Source organism: Glycine soja, chromosome 5, assembly GCF_004193775.1.
Source record: "Glycine soja cultivar W05 chromosome 5, ASM419377v2, whole genome shotgun sequence".
Taxonomy (NCBI): Eukaryota; Viridiplantae; Streptophyta; class Magnoliopsida; order Fabales; family Fabaceae; genus Glycine; species Glycine soja.
Window position 1 is genome coordinate 19,890,120 of NC_041006.1, and position 15,719 is coordinate 19,905,838.

At 39.8% G+C, this 15,719-nt stretch overlaps 1 non-coding gene across 1 annotated transcript; it reads left to right on the plus strand.

Moving 5' to 3' along the window:
- Positions 1-8,496: 8,496 nt before the first annotated feature.
- Positions 8,497-8,603, plus strand: LOC114413949. Its single transcript, XR_003667087.1, has one exon. It is a non-coding gene; the product is annotated as a small nucleolar RNA R71 (small nucleolar RNA).
- Positions 8,604-15,719: the final 7,116 nt, after the last annotated feature.

The following is a 15,719-nucleotide window of genomic DNA, read 5'->3' on the forward strand; positions in this document are numbered from 1 at the left end:
TGCATCAATTTGCTCAGTAAGAGGACCCGAGGCCTTTAGATATTTGTTTTCACACTTACTTGCTCATGTTTATTGCTTTGTAATTAGAATAGAACATACTTTTACTTTCATTCATAATCATGAATTCTATTTGCAAATGCCTGCTTATTGAACAAACCTTTACCAAATGAATAAGTTCCCTGAGTTCGATACTCGGTTCACACCATTTAATTATATACTTGACAACTCGGTGCACTTGCCTGTAGATTTCACATCCACACAAACAAGTAGTATCCCGGAGCACGAATAGCTTGCCAGCATGGACGATGAAGAGTTGCCTTCACCCATGAACGCTGATATCGTCAAACGATATTATGCCTAGCACTTGGGGTAGCTAGGAGAGTCAATACATGATTGTACTCTGAGGCTCCCTAAAGTTTTCCTATCCTTTGTAAGCTGTGATCGCAACATTTAATAAACATCGGATTATGGTTTGCATTTCAACCTTTGTGTTGTGTCTGTTATTGCTTTAGAATGCATGATTTCAATCTATAGGGGTGCCATAAGCATTTAAGCAAAATTGAACATAATAAACATTTGTTTAAATTGTTACGCTTGAACCGCTTAATCATGAGCATGCACGCATATGCATTTTTGTCATCCTGTGAGTCGGAGGATAAGCAAAGATTTGGCCAATACCACGCCAAATTCAAAATAAAGGTAAACAAAGGTAAGTGGTAGCAAAGTCATATTTTACTGCGTTATGTCATTTCCTGACTTAGGGGTAGGTACGAGCAGGTGCTAGGCTCGTGATCAATAGATCATCACCCGGCGTCCGGCTCAAGACATTAAAGAAGCGCTACTAGGAGGCAGCCTAGTACCTTTTAAATTTCTGCTCGTTATTTATTCACCTATGTTTCTTAAGTCGTAGTTGAATACGCCTAGTTTCCTCATTGATCGAGGCTGTACCTGAATCAAATAAACATGAAAACGCAGTAACTAGGAAGTGATCCTAGGTCATTTCCCAACGAGCAGTGACAAACCAAATGTTCATAATATACTTGCTGTAACAGTAACGATTGGGGGGGGGGTTTGGTTGTTTGGAAATTAAAGAGCAGAACAAGTAAACTGGAATACGAAACTACTAATATTAAAAACGGGTTGTTTCCTCTGATTCAGAAGCCATTCTCTTATCCTGGGTTATGGAGAATTCGTTCCTAACAGTCAACCACTTAATTCAACCCTATTTCAATTTACTAAGCGAAAATCAACTTAGGGTTTTCAATACGTGATTAGGCACCACATACACCAGTTAGCCCTTCGTCCATTAAGAATGAACACAAGTTAGGCTCAGAGGCAATTAATCGAACACGAAGCGTGCACTGATTAATATTCACGAAATTGGGATAACTGGTGAAGGGAAAACTGCCAGGAAACCACATTACAAGCGAAACCTCAAAGAGAGTTGGGCTTCGTCCTCAAAAGGAAACAACACCAGAAAATCTAGCCTTCCATGGATTCAAATAGAAACATAAATGAACAGAACGTAAATGAACAGAAACGTAAATGAGCAGAAACGTAAATGAAAGTAGAAGAAGAAGCACGAATGAACTCGTAATTAGAAGCAGAAAACGAAAATTTGCATTCAGAACGAAAATTGTAACAAGGGAACAGAAAAACGTGAAAACCTAAAACCAAAGCTCTGAATAATGAAAATAGCATAACAGACTACCTTCACGAATCCCAAGGCGGCTATTTAAAAAGAGTCACTCAAAGTCACTGGGCCCTATTACAATATTCTAGCCCAAAACGAAATAAACACTGAACAACATAAAATAAAATTGCGAAATTTCCTAATTAGAAATTAACTAAGGTAAGCGCTGCTTTATTTGCCCTCTTCAAGTCCACAACTAAAATCCGGATTAAGCCCAATGTTTCATTAATTCCTGAAATTAGATTAAAAACATCAAATTAGCTAAATGAGCCCAAATAATAAAACTGCCTAATTAATTGACAATTAAGACCAATCAATAATTAAAATGGTGCAAAAAGGGTTTAGAAAATAGAAGAAAATGATGGCACATCAAAACCCCCCATACTTAGCCTTTTGCACTCCTGGGCAAAATGAAACAATGAACAAAATCCAAGGATATCAAAGAGAGACAAACAAACACATTCATATATTTCTCAATGAACATCAAGGAATGAAAGGAATGGGTAACATCTAACATAAGGAGATCCAAAAAGTCAAGACATTCATGAAAATCATCCAAGCAACCCAATCATGGCAAAATAGTTAATCAGCTCAAGAATGAAAAGTGATAAAGCCTCACAAGATATACACTCTATCTCTCAAGTGTCTAGGCTACTATTTACCCTCAAAGCACCCATGAAAGCAAACACCACATAGACTTGGCAAGATTCTAAAATTGACAATCAACCCACAAACACAAGCACATGAGGATCAAAAGGTCTTTTAAGGTTGTAATGGGGCCAAGGACAAGGTATGGAGAAATATGGAATAAGTGGCTAAATCCCAAAGGAATAGAGGAGCAAAGGGGAATAAGTGCATATTAAGAAAAAAAAATAAGAAAATAAAAAGAAGTAAAGATAAAATTTAAACATGAAGAGTAGAACCAAGAGTTTCATCATTCTTGTGCCATTTAAGATCTTATTCACTCAACTTTATTGCTTTTCTTTTTCTTTTTTCGAATTTTTTTTTTACTCTATAGCCTTTGAGAAACAACATTTCATTCAGCATGTCCAACATTTAACCAATATACAATGTACATCAAGTATGGCCCAAAATACATCATGAAGCATAGCCAACAAAACAAGTTGTCCAATGAAACAAAAACCCCCCACACTTATTCCCAAAACAATTCCAAAGCTCCAAAATTCCTTAAGGATATGGTGATATCATGGTTTTTCACTTAAGGCTTGTAGTGAGCTTCAAAACAAGGAAAGGGAAACAAGGCTCAAAAGGGCTATCAAAGGAATTAATTCAAGGTAAGTCTATTTGGCTAGAAGCTTATAAGAACAAAATTGCCTCAATCATTTCCAAATATGCATGTGAATTAGGACGCATCAACAAGAATCAAGCCAAGGCTATTGTGCAAGCAATCAATGGGGCAAAACACACCAAATGATTATGATGATGGATGACTCAAATTCTCACAAAGGTAAAATTATCACTTTCAAATTGAGCTTTCAAAACTATCATGACATGTAGAGAGGAATCAAGGATTTCAAGTCACAAAATGTCAAGAACATTTATTTTCAAAACAATTACCCATTTCTTGAACATATCCTATAATTCAAAGAAAAACATGCAAAGTCGTACGTGCACACAAAATTGACCCAAAATATTAAACTAAAAATCCGACGAAACTAACAACATTAACAAATTAACACAACTAACAAATTAACAAAACCAACAAAACTAGCAAAACCAAAGAACACTCCCCCCCCCATACTTAAACAACACATTGTCCTCAATGTAGCACAATTAAAAGATTAAAAACAATTAAATCATCAAAGAGTATCGGACAAGTGTAATAAAAGCAAAGAAGGAGATAGGAAAAGAAAAACTCCCTAAGTCATGGTGGAGGAAGAGTAGGGTGGAGTAAGGAAGTCTCTTCCACCACTACGTCCACTAAAGAAGGGTTCGTGAGGAATGGCTTAAGTCGATGTCCATTGACCTTGAAGCTCTTGTTTGTGGAGTCACTTTTGATCTCAACTGTACCATAAGGAAAAACATTAGTAACAACAAAAGGACCAATCCACTTAGACCTCAACTTACCACTCATGAGTCCAAGCCTAGAATTATACAATAACACTTTTTGCCCAACCACGAAGTCTTTTTTAACTATCATGATATCATGGAACTTCTTGGTCTTTTCTTTGTAGAACTTGGCATTCTCGTAGGCTTCTAGGCGGATTTCATCTAACTCACTCAGTTGCAACTTTCTTTCCTCACCAGCTTGATCCATAGAGAAGTTGCAAGTCTTCACTGCCCAGTAAGCTTTGTGCTCAATTTCCACTGGAAGATGACATGCCTTTCCAAAGACAACCCGATAAGGAGACATTCCTATGGGTGCTTTGTAGGCAGTCCGATGTGCCCAGAGAGCATCATCAAGCCTGGTACTCCAATATTTCCTGCTTGGCTGCACAATCTTCTCTAAAATTCGCTTGATTTCTCGGTTAGAAATTTCTGCCTGTCCATTGGTCTGGGGGTGGTATGGTGTGGATACCCTGTGTACCACCCCGTACTTTTTAAGCAGGGCATGCATTGTCCTGTTGCAAAAATGGGTTCCTTGATCACTAACAATTGTTTTAGGTACTCCAAACCTGCAAAATAGATTAGACCTGACAAAGTCTGCGACAACTTTAGCATCATTAGTTCTAGTGGGCTTGGCTTCCACCCATTTTGAAACATAGTCAACTGCAAGGAGAATGTAAACATAACCAAAAGAGACAGGAAAAGGACCCATGAAATCTATACCCCAGACATCAAACACCTCACAGAATAGCATAGGTTGCTGAGGCATTTGTTGTCGCCATGTAAGTGTATTTCCTGCTCTCTGACACTGCTCACAAGTGCTACAGATCTTCCACGCATCTTTAAAGATGGTGGGCCAATAAAAACCACAATCAAGCACTTTGCGAGCTGTAGGACTGAGTCAGTCTCATGATCTGGAATGCACCGTCTAATGACCTGATCACTGCACAATTTCCACAAGTAGGGGTCATCCCAAATAAAATGCTTAGCATCACTTTTAATTTTATCTTTTTGGGCCTTAGATGCTAAGGGAGGGAAAACAGAAGCAACTAAATAGTTGACAATATTAGCAAACCAGGGAGTAGAAAGAGAGTCATAAATACTATACAGTATATACAAATGATCATCCGGGAAATCATCCCGAATAGGTGAATCTGCATCAGATATACGTTCGATCCTACTCAAATGATCAGCAACTAGATTTTGTGCTCCGCTCCTATCACGGATCTCTAAGTCAAACTCTTGGAGCCAGAGCATCCATCGGATCAACCTAGGCTTAGAATCAGCCTTCTTCAACAAGTACTTTAGAGCTGCATGGTCGGTATAAACAATAATGCGGGTACCAAGCAAATAAGATCGAAATTTTTCAAGAGCAAAAACTATGGCTAGAAGCTCTTTCTCAGTAGTAGTATAATTCGCTTGGGCAGCATCTAAAGTCCTAGAAGCATAATATATCACCCTGGGCAATTTATCAATTTTCTGAGCAAGGACAGCCCCCAATGCATAATTTGATGCATCACACATAAGCTCAAAAGGGGCTGTCCAATCGGGTGCCTGGATGATGGGGGTGGTAGTCAGCGCTCTTTTGAGGCAATCAAAAGCCTCTTTGCATCTGTCATTAAAGTCAAACTCCACCTCCTTTTGCAACAAGTTGGACAGTGGAAGGGCTACTTTGCTAAAATCCCTTATAAAACGCCTGTAGAATCCTGCATGACCAAGAAAAGATCGCACCTCTCGCACACAAGAAGGGTAAGGCAATTGTGAAATAACAGAAATTTTTGCAGGATCTACTTCAATACCCTTATTGGAAATAATGTGGCCTAAAACTATACCTTGCTCAACCATAAAATGACATTTTTCAAAATTTAGAACAAGGTTAGTTTCAATGCATCTATTCAAAACTTTTTCCAAACTATTCAAACAACCATCAAAAGAGGATCCATATACAGTGAAATCATCCATAAACACCTCTATGCAATTTTCTAAAAAATCACTGAAAATACTAATCATGCACCGCTGGAAGGTACCAGGGGCATTGCACAGGCCGAAAGGCATCCTCCGGTAGGCAAAAGTGCCGAAGGGGCAGGTTAATGTGGTCTTTTCCTGATCCTCAAGAGCAATAGTAATTTGCATATAACCAGAAAAACCATCAAGGAAGCAGTAGTGGGATTTACCTGCCAGGCGTTCAAGCATCTGGTCAATGAATGGCAGGGGAAAATGGTCCTTTTTGGTAACCTGGTTCAGCCTCCTATAGTCAATGCAGACTCTCCAACTGTTCTGCACCCGAGTAGGAATCAGCTCCTCCTTCTCATTTCTGATCACTGTGAGGCCAGTCTTCTTCGGGACTACCTGGACGGGACTCACCCATTGGCTATCGGAGATAGGATAAATGATTCCAGCTTGCAAAAGCTTGGTTATCTCCTTCTTCACTACATCAAGAATCACCGGGTTGAGTCTTCTCTGTGGTTGTCTTACTGGTTTAGCTCCATCCTCTAAATTTATTCGATGCATACATGTGGATGGGCTAATACCAGGAATGTTCGCCAGGGTCCAGCCTATAGCCTTCTTATGCTTCTTGAGAACTGACAACAACTTCTCCTCTTGCTCATCAGCAAGGGAGGCAGATATAATCACTGGAAAACTCTTGCTATCATCCAAGTAAGCGTATTTTAAATTTGATGGCAGAGGCTTCAATTCTGGTGTGGTCGGCTGGACAGTGGTAGAAGGAGATGGTTTCTCAGCCTTTACCTCATAAAGAAAGCCAGAGGTATGTGTACTTCCTGAAACATGTTTAGTCCTATCTGACTCTATAAAATCAATCTCGAGAGGTAAAACACCACCACCAGACATGCAATCAATATCACTCTCAGATTCACTCTCAGCATCAAATTCAGACATATGATCAAGTACAATTTCAGACTCAATGCATGAAGAGTGAGAGGCATGCAGATTAGAATAAAGATCAGTCATGTATTCATCAACAACATGGTCAATTATTTCAGCACGAAATACAGAAAGATCTTCAGATGGGTATTTCATAGCATCCAGAATATTAAAATGAACAGTTATGTCACCAAATTCCATAGACAGTGTGCCTGCATAAACATCTATCTTAGTTCTAGCAGTTTTCATAAAGGGTCTGCCTAGAATGATGGGAACTGATCCTTGAGAAAATCCATCTTCCATATTCAAGATATAAAAATCAACAGGGAAAATCAGTTCACCAACTCTAACTAAGACATCTTCTATGAAACCAACAGGATAGGCAACACTTCTATTAGCTAAATGAATTACCACATCAGTTGACTGCAAGGGACCTAGAGATAGAGAATTAAAAATAGACAGAGGCATAACACTAACAGAGGCTCCTAAATCTAGCATGGCATTGTCAAACTTACTATTCCCTATAATACAAGGTATGCTGAATGTACCTGGATCTTTGCATTTTTCAGGAATTTGAGGAACAGATTTACCAATCAATGCGGAGACATTTCTGCCCATGCTAATTCGTTCACTTCCTTTAAGCTTCCGCTTATTAGTGCACAACTCCTTCAAGAATTTGGCATATCTTGGAATTTGCTTTATTGCATCCAACAGAGGTATGTTTACCTCTACTTTTCTAAACGTTTCCAAGATCTCTTTCTCTGCCTCTTCCATTTTTTTTGTTGGAAACTGCTCTTGGAGGGAATGGAAGAGGGGGAATGTGCTGCTTCTGCAAATCAGAATTACCTGTGGAAGAAGATTCACCTGCACAGAAATTGTTAGGTAAATTTTTGTCATCACCTTTTTCTGGAATAGAGTGAAGTTTGGCAGGTTCATTTGCAGATGAGGAAGGTGCTACGGGTTGAGGTCCTTGACATTGCTTTCCCGACCTCAATGAAATGGCGCTGACATTTTTGGGATTTTGGACAGCTTGAGAAGGCAGCTTGTCAGAATTCTAGGACTGTTGTTGATTCAATTGGGTAGCCAATTGTCCCATCTGATTGGTTTAGCTCTGAATGGAGGCTCTGGTCTCTTGCTGAAACTGCATGTTTTGCATAGTCATTTGCCTCACAAGTTCTTCGAGGGAAGGTTGTGGAGGGGCCTCAACTGTTGGCTGTTTCTGGGGTTGTTGTTGTTGTTGGATTGGTGGAGGAATGTATGGTTTGCTTGGGCCAGCAACATTTTGGAAGGAAGGAGCAGGTTGCTGTTGTTGTTGCTGAGGGCTGGACCATCTGAGGTTAGGGTGATTCCTCCATCCAGGGTTATATCTGTTGCTGGAGAGGTCATAATTGTTCTACTGTGGTTGATTTTGCTGCTGAGGTTGAGGAGGTCTATTGTAAATATTTGCAGCATAAGCTTCAGGCTGCTCAATTGCTCGAGGTTGCTGCATGGAAGGGCAAAGGTCTGTATGGTGGTCAGCAGAGGAGCACAAACCACAAACCCTCGCGACAGGTACAGATTTCTGATTCAAGGCCAGTTGGGTTACCAGGTTAACCAATGCATCCAGTTTTCCTTCAAGCTTCTTAGTTTCAGATGATGCAGATGGGTTTGTAGCTACCTCATGCACTCCTCTAATGACTATGACATCATTTCTGGCGCTAAACTGCTGGGAGTTGGAAGCCATCTTCTCAATTAAATTTCTGGCTTCAGCAGGAGTCATGTCTCCAAGGGCTCCACCACTGGCAGCATCTATCATACTTCTCTCCATATTACTGAGTCCTTCATAAAAATATTGGAGAAGAAGCTGTTCTGAAATCTGATGGTGGGGGCAACTGGCACATAGTTTCTTAAATCTCTCCCAGTACTCATACAGGCTCTCTCCACTGAGTTGTCTAATACCTGAGATATCCTTCCTGATGGCTGTGGTCCTGGAAGCAGGGAAATTTTTTTTCTAAGAATACTTTCTTAAGGTCATCCCAGCTCGTGATGGACCTTGGAGCAAGGTAATACAGCCAGTCCTTTGCCACTCCCTCTAATGAATGAGGAAAAGCCTTCAGAAATATGTGATCCTCTTGGACATCTGGGGGTTTCATGGTGGAGCAGACAATGTGAAATTCTTTCAAATGTTTGTGCGGGTCTTCACCTGCAAGGCCATGAAACTTTGGAAGCAAATGAATCAGTCCAGTTTTAAGAACATATGGGACATCCTCATGAGGGTATTGGATGCACAAGCTTTCGTAGGTGAAATCAGGTGCAGCCATTTCCCTTAGAGTCCTCTCACGGGGTGGAGGTTGTGCCATGTTCTCAGAATGTGCAAAATCAGAATGCTCAGAATCAGAATGCTCAAAATTATAATGCTCCAAATCAGGATGTTCAAAATCACCAATAACAGAATGCACAGATTCACCAGTAATGGAATGCTCAGGATGATCAAAAGGTATAAAATGATGCCTAACTAATCTATGAAATGTCCTATCTATCTCAGGGTCAAAGGGTTGTAAGTCAGATGGATTGCCTCTAGTCATACACTACATTCAGCATGCACAACTAGTTGCCTTGTCATGTAAATAAAGGTGCAGGTTTGAACTACAGCTACCCTCAAATGATATCCAAATGACTTGAAATTTTGTGAGCAACCTTATAAAATGATGAGAAGATAGCACAAAAAATTTCAGACAAAAATTCAAAGTCTAACTATGAAAGCTAAAATTGGTGGGTTAAGAAAAATAAGTGAATAAAACTTGAAAAATAAAAAACTTTTGACAAAATCGCTTTTTTTGGACGATGGAGACCTCAGCCGGCCTGTGGCAGGCTGCCACGGTGTAGGAAATTTTTTTCTACCCCAAATGCATATATAATAATTGCGATTCTGATAACCGGAGCAAAAGTTATGGCCGTTTGAAGTTTTGACAAACACAAAATTTGCTAGTTTTTTGGAACTTTCAAATCTGACCAAACTAAAGGCTCTAGCTATTTTTCCCACAAAATACGGATTAAAAGAAGTTACCACAAAAAAATTCAGCCAAAAATAACAACCCTAGCTACTAAAACAAAAAATCTCAAATAATTCAGCATGGGTGGTCGCTAAAATCCGTCTCTAATTGATTTCTACTACTACTCTATTTTTGCCGCAAGCATAATCTTCACAGCAAAACACCCAAGACTGGAACAGGGGAAAGGCTTAATGGGAAAACTGAAACAGAACACACATTAAACAAAATACCAGGACACTAAACAACACTAACACACATACTAACACAATACTAACAATTTAAACATAAAACACGAAAGGATTAAACACACAACACTAGCTAGCTATTCTGAACCTTTGGACACTGTTCCCTGGCAACGGCGCCAAATTTGATCGAGGCCGTACCCGAATCAAATAAACATGAAAATGCAGTAACTAGGAAGTGATCCTAGGTCGTTTCCCAACGAGCAGTGACAAACCAAATGTTCATAATATACTTGCAGTAACAATAACGATTGGGGGGGGGGGTTTGGTTGTTTGGAAATTAAAGAGCAGAACAAGTAAACTGGAATACGAAACTACTAATATTAAAAACGGGTTGTTTCCTCTGATTTAGAAGCCATTCTCTTATCCTGGGTTATGGAGAATTCGTTCCTAACAGTCAACCACTTAATCCAACCCTATTTCAATTTACTAAGCGAAAATCAACTTAGGGTTTTCAATATGTGATTAGGCACCACATACACCAGTTAGCCCTTCGTCCATTAAGCATGAACGCAAGTTAGGCTCAGAGGCAATTAATCGAACACGAAGCGTGCACTGATTAATATTCACGAAATTGGGATAACTGGTGAAGGGAAAACTGCCAGGAAACCACATTACAAGCGAAACCTCAAAGAGAGTTGGGCTTCGTCCTCAAAAGGAAACAACACCAGAAAATCTAGCCTTCCATGGATTCAAACAGAAAACACAAATGAAACATGAAACAGAAACATAAATGAACAGAACGTAAATGAACAGAAACGTAAATGAAAGTAGAAGAAGAAGCACGAATGAACTCGTAATTAGAAGCAGAAAACGGAAATTTGCATTCAGAACGAAAATTGTAACAAGGGAACAGAAAAATGTGAAAACCTAAAACCAAAGCTCTGAATAATGAAAATAGCATAACAGACTACCTTCACGAATCCCAAGGCAGCTATTTAAAAAGAGTCACTCAAAGTCACTGGGCCCTATTACAATATTCTGGCCCAAAACGAAATAAACACTGAACAACATAAAATAAAATTGCAAAATTTCCTAATTAGAAATTAACTAAGGTAAGCGCTGCTTTATTTGCCCTCTTCAAGTCCACAACTAAAATCCGGATTAAGCCCAATGTTTCATTAATTCCTGAAATTAGATTAAAAACATCAAATTAGCTAAATGAGCCCAAATAATAAAACTGCCTAATTAATTGACAATTAAGACCAATCAATAATTAAAATGGTGCAAAAAGGGTTTAGAAAATAGAAGAAAATGATGGCCCATCACTCATAATCCTAGGAATTAAAATAAACAAGCGCAAACCGGAAAGTAGTCAAATCTTGCAAAGAATTCTTGCAAAAAAAAAATTAATTAATGCAGAATTAGCTCGTCTGGGCGAGCATCCTCTGCACAAAATTGGTCAAAAAAAGGGGGGGGGGGGAAGGTGAAGTTTTTTTCACCCAAACATCTTCCCTCTCATATTCAAAGTGCCAAGAACAAGGGCTAACGGGATTTGCGATTTTCCAGCCTTAGATCACCATTTTTTGCGTTTTTGGTTCCATTTGGCATTGTTGTTCACTCCAAACAAGTAAGTACATCATTCTGTGGTTCTCTAGCTTTCCATTGATGTATTTTGGTGCTCCAAATTGTATGTATTTACTTGAATCCGAGAATCAATTCCTCCTTGAAGCTAGGATAGGTGCCCACATATACCTTAGGCCTAGGAACCCAAGCTTGCGTTTTGAGTGCGAGAGTACATGAAAATGAGAGCATATTGGGTGAAGCTCCCCTTTGGGCCAGCATTTGGTAGGCACTGCACCATGAGGGCTTTCTTTGTGCCTAAGTGATGTTAGACATTGGTTGAATACTTGTTGTATATGCCTACATAGAATAGGTAGCCAATTGTTGTGCCAATATGCATATGTGCTGAAAATGGCACGAAAACGCCTCCCAAAATGGCAGCATATGGCATGAAATGGTTTTCCAAAATGTGGATGAATAGTAAATTTTCTACCTTTTCCCATGGATGTGTGATGTGAAATTGCTTTTCGAGTAAATGTAGATATGTGTATAGCATGAAATTGGCTTTCAAGTGTGCATATATGTACGAATATAATATTAATGTAGGTAGCAAAAACACCTTGTTAATTTGTATATTAATTTAGGTAGCAAAAATACCTTGTTAATTTGTATATTAATGTAGGTAGCAAAAATACCTTGTTAATTTGTATATTAATTTAGGTAGCAAAAATACATTGTTAATTTGTATGTTAATATAGGTAGCAAAAATACTTTGTTAATTTGTATGTTAATTTAGGTAGCAAAAAATACTTTGTTAATTTGTATGTAATTTAGGTAGCTAAAATACTTGAGTATGCATGAAATGTAATTTAGGTAGCAAAATACCTTGAATATGCATGTATGTAATTTTTGGTAGCAAAGTACCTTGGATATGCATGTATGTAATTTTGGTAGCAAAATACTTGAATATGCATAAAAAGTAGTTTTTGGTAGCAAAAATACTTTGGTTATACGTGTATTTAATTTTTGGTAGCAAAATACCTTGAGTATGAATGTATGTAAATTTAGCGAAAATGCTTTGGAAACACATATATGTGAAGACAAGTAGCAAAATATCTTGCATGCAGGTATGTTCATAAGTGTATGTCCCAAAAAAACACGTGCATCGGTGTTTGAGTTTGCTCTAAATTTACATTGATATTTGTGTTTTGTTGGAAGGAGTTGTATGTCATTTTTGCTTGATTTTGCTTTAAAATGGCATTTCCTTGTAAACTAGTCTTCCAAATGTGTTTTCGCAGGAGATGGCCCTAAAAAAGCTTCCCACGAAAAGGTCCAGGAAGCACACCACCGGAGCAGGCTCCAATGCTGCCCCGCAAGCTGACATGGACTTCGATTGGCACCGATTCTGGAGCACCGAGCATCATCAGCACTTTAAGACCATCAAGGGATGGTCATTCCTCAGAGAAAGGCGGGTCCAGTTGAGGGATGACGAGTTCCCTAACTTTTAGGAGGAGATAGCCCGCAGGCACTGGGCACCACTTGTGACACCCAAGGCTAAATTCGACTCGGAGATAGTCATGGATTTTTATGCCAATGCCTAGCCTACTGAGGAGGGAGTCTGAGATATGCGCTCCTGGGTGAGGGGCCAGTGGATTCCCTTCGACACAAATGCCCTCAATCAGTTCCTAGGCCACCCACTGGTTTTGGTGGAGGGCCAACAGTGTGAGTACAACCAGAGGAGGAGACAGGTCTCTGGCTTTGATGAGGTGGCCATTGCCCAGCTGTTGTGCATACCGAGGAAAGATTTCACTCGGACCGCTGCAGGAAGAAGGGTGCGGATCATGCGCACCAGCATGACCACCCTTACCCATATATGGATGATGTTGCTATGCAGCAACATTCTGCCCAGCGAACATAACTCTGACCTCCCCCTGCCGAAGTGCCAGTTGGTTTATGCTATTCTGACACAAGTGAGTGTGCACGTGGCTCAGCTGGTTTCTAACGACATTTATCAATTTGCAGGGGCGGCACCTATGAGGCACCTTATAGACCTGGAGAGGTCCAATAGGGCCTTGGGGTTTCCCGCTCTGATTACGGGCCTCTGTCAGTTCTACAGAGTGGTTGTCACCCCCAGCAAGGTCATCTGACCGCCCATTACCAGATCCTTGATCAAGAAATACTGCACCCCCAGGCAGGCGCAGGGCGAGGCACCACAGCAACCTGGAGACGGCCATCCGCAGGCAGCCGATGCACCACTATCACCCCTGGAGTCCACCTCAGCTCACCTACGGAGGTTGGAGCGTTGCATAAGGCATGTGGCTGACCAGCAGGCAGCCAACCACAGAGGTAAGGTTTGGCTGAACGAGAGTTTCTATCAGTACACTTTGCACTAGCAGGGTAGGGATTCTGGCCTTTACACGTGGCCTACTCCAGAGCAGTTCAAGGCTGCAGTAGCATGGCCTGGAGATTGGCCCAATTTTTAGATGCGAGCAGGGCCCGCGGGGACCTCCGGAGGTGGGGACGAAGCCCAGGAGGATGAGGACATGGCCGACTTGATAGACTTCCTCTTGTGAGGAGGCAGGGCTGCAGGGCCGGATCGCCAAACTTGTGATTTGTCTTCTTTTGACATTATCACTTTGGGTTATTTTGTTATTTCCGCTGTGATTTGTCTTCTTTTGACATTATCGCTTTTGTTTATTTCCGCTGTGATTTGTCTTCTTTTGACATTATCGCTTTTGGTTATTTTGTTATTTCTGTTGTGATTTGTCTTCTTTTGAAATTGTCGCTTTTGGTTATTTTGTTATTTCCATTGTGATTTGACATTATTTCTTTTGGTTATTTTGTTATTTCTGTGTGATTTGACATTAGTTGCTTCCAGTTTTTATGTCCGTTATGTTTGAACTGAACATGCCATTGCCGCTTTTAGTTATCCATTACCCGTTGTGAGTAATTTTACCGCGTCTAGCATATTGTCGTATGTACTTTGCGATGGTTTGTCTGAAATGCCCTTTTGATGATAAATCTCGGATACCAACCGTGCCTCGATTGCAAGCTGTTTTTAATCTTTTCTTTGCTTGAGGGAAATTGATTGAAAGAAATAGCTAAAAAGAAAAACAAAAAAATAATTAATCAATTAACCAAAAGAGAAAAGAAAGGCCAACACTTTTTTGAAAAGAAATAATTGCCAGTTTTTCTTTGAAAAATTCACCGGTTAGAACACAAGTGGATTTTGGAAAAAAAATGTGTGTACACCTAAAGGGTGAATGCCATGAAAGAACAAAAGGATCTCCTAAAAAGAAGCTTCATTTACTGTTAAGTTGTGAATGCGCTTCAAAAAGCAAAAGAAAAAGAGAAAATTCCTAATCAAAGATTGGAGGAAAGCAAAAGAAAAAGAAAAATTCTTGATCAAAGATCGGAAGAAGGGAGAAGCAAAATATGCAGAAAGGTCATTGGACCAGACGATGTCTGAATAATGTACAGAATTGTCAACAAGCAAGAAAGAAAAGAAAAGAAACCATGACTTGAGGCACATAAATCTCCCCTTGTGGTTACCAACCAAATCTTTGTGCCCGCGTCACTTTCGCGCCGCGCTAAACACAAAAAAAAAAACAAAAAAAGGAAAAGGCCGAAACACCCAAAATCAAAACCCCCCACCAAAGCCAAACTTCCCACCAAACACACCATTCCCAAAAAAGTCCTACTGATCCATGATTGCGCATGTTATCTTTGATTTGATAGGAAATGATTTGCAAAGTCAAGTCATGATATATCTATTGTTCAGAATTACGATGAAACATTTTCCCGTGTGAGATTTATACACTTTGAGCAGTTTTCCTCTATTTCTGTTGGATCCAACGTTTCTTCTAAATGATCGTTTAGAAGCGAAATGCAATAACCTAAATCTCATTTGTGGCTATGAGAAAATTTTATCAGCATGTTTCCCTTCCCCAATAGACACATTGTTTTTCTTCAAAAATACATGTTGCTCTGATTGGTTTGAAGGTTTGTTTCTTTGCTAAGCGAGTTCGCATTTTAGTGAAACAACATTGAGACTACTTTAGTCTCCCCTTTTCGTCAACCAGAGGCAAGCGAGCCCGTTGATACGCAGAGACCAACATGGTCATCTGCACCCTTTGTCAAAGACTCAATGTCTATCGACCGACCGAGACTACTTTAGTCTCTTCCTTTCGTCATCCAAAGACAATCAAGTCCGATGACATGCAGAGACCAACATGGTCATCTGCACCCTTTCTCGAAGATGTAACACCCTGATATATATTATTAGTAATTATGTTTGAT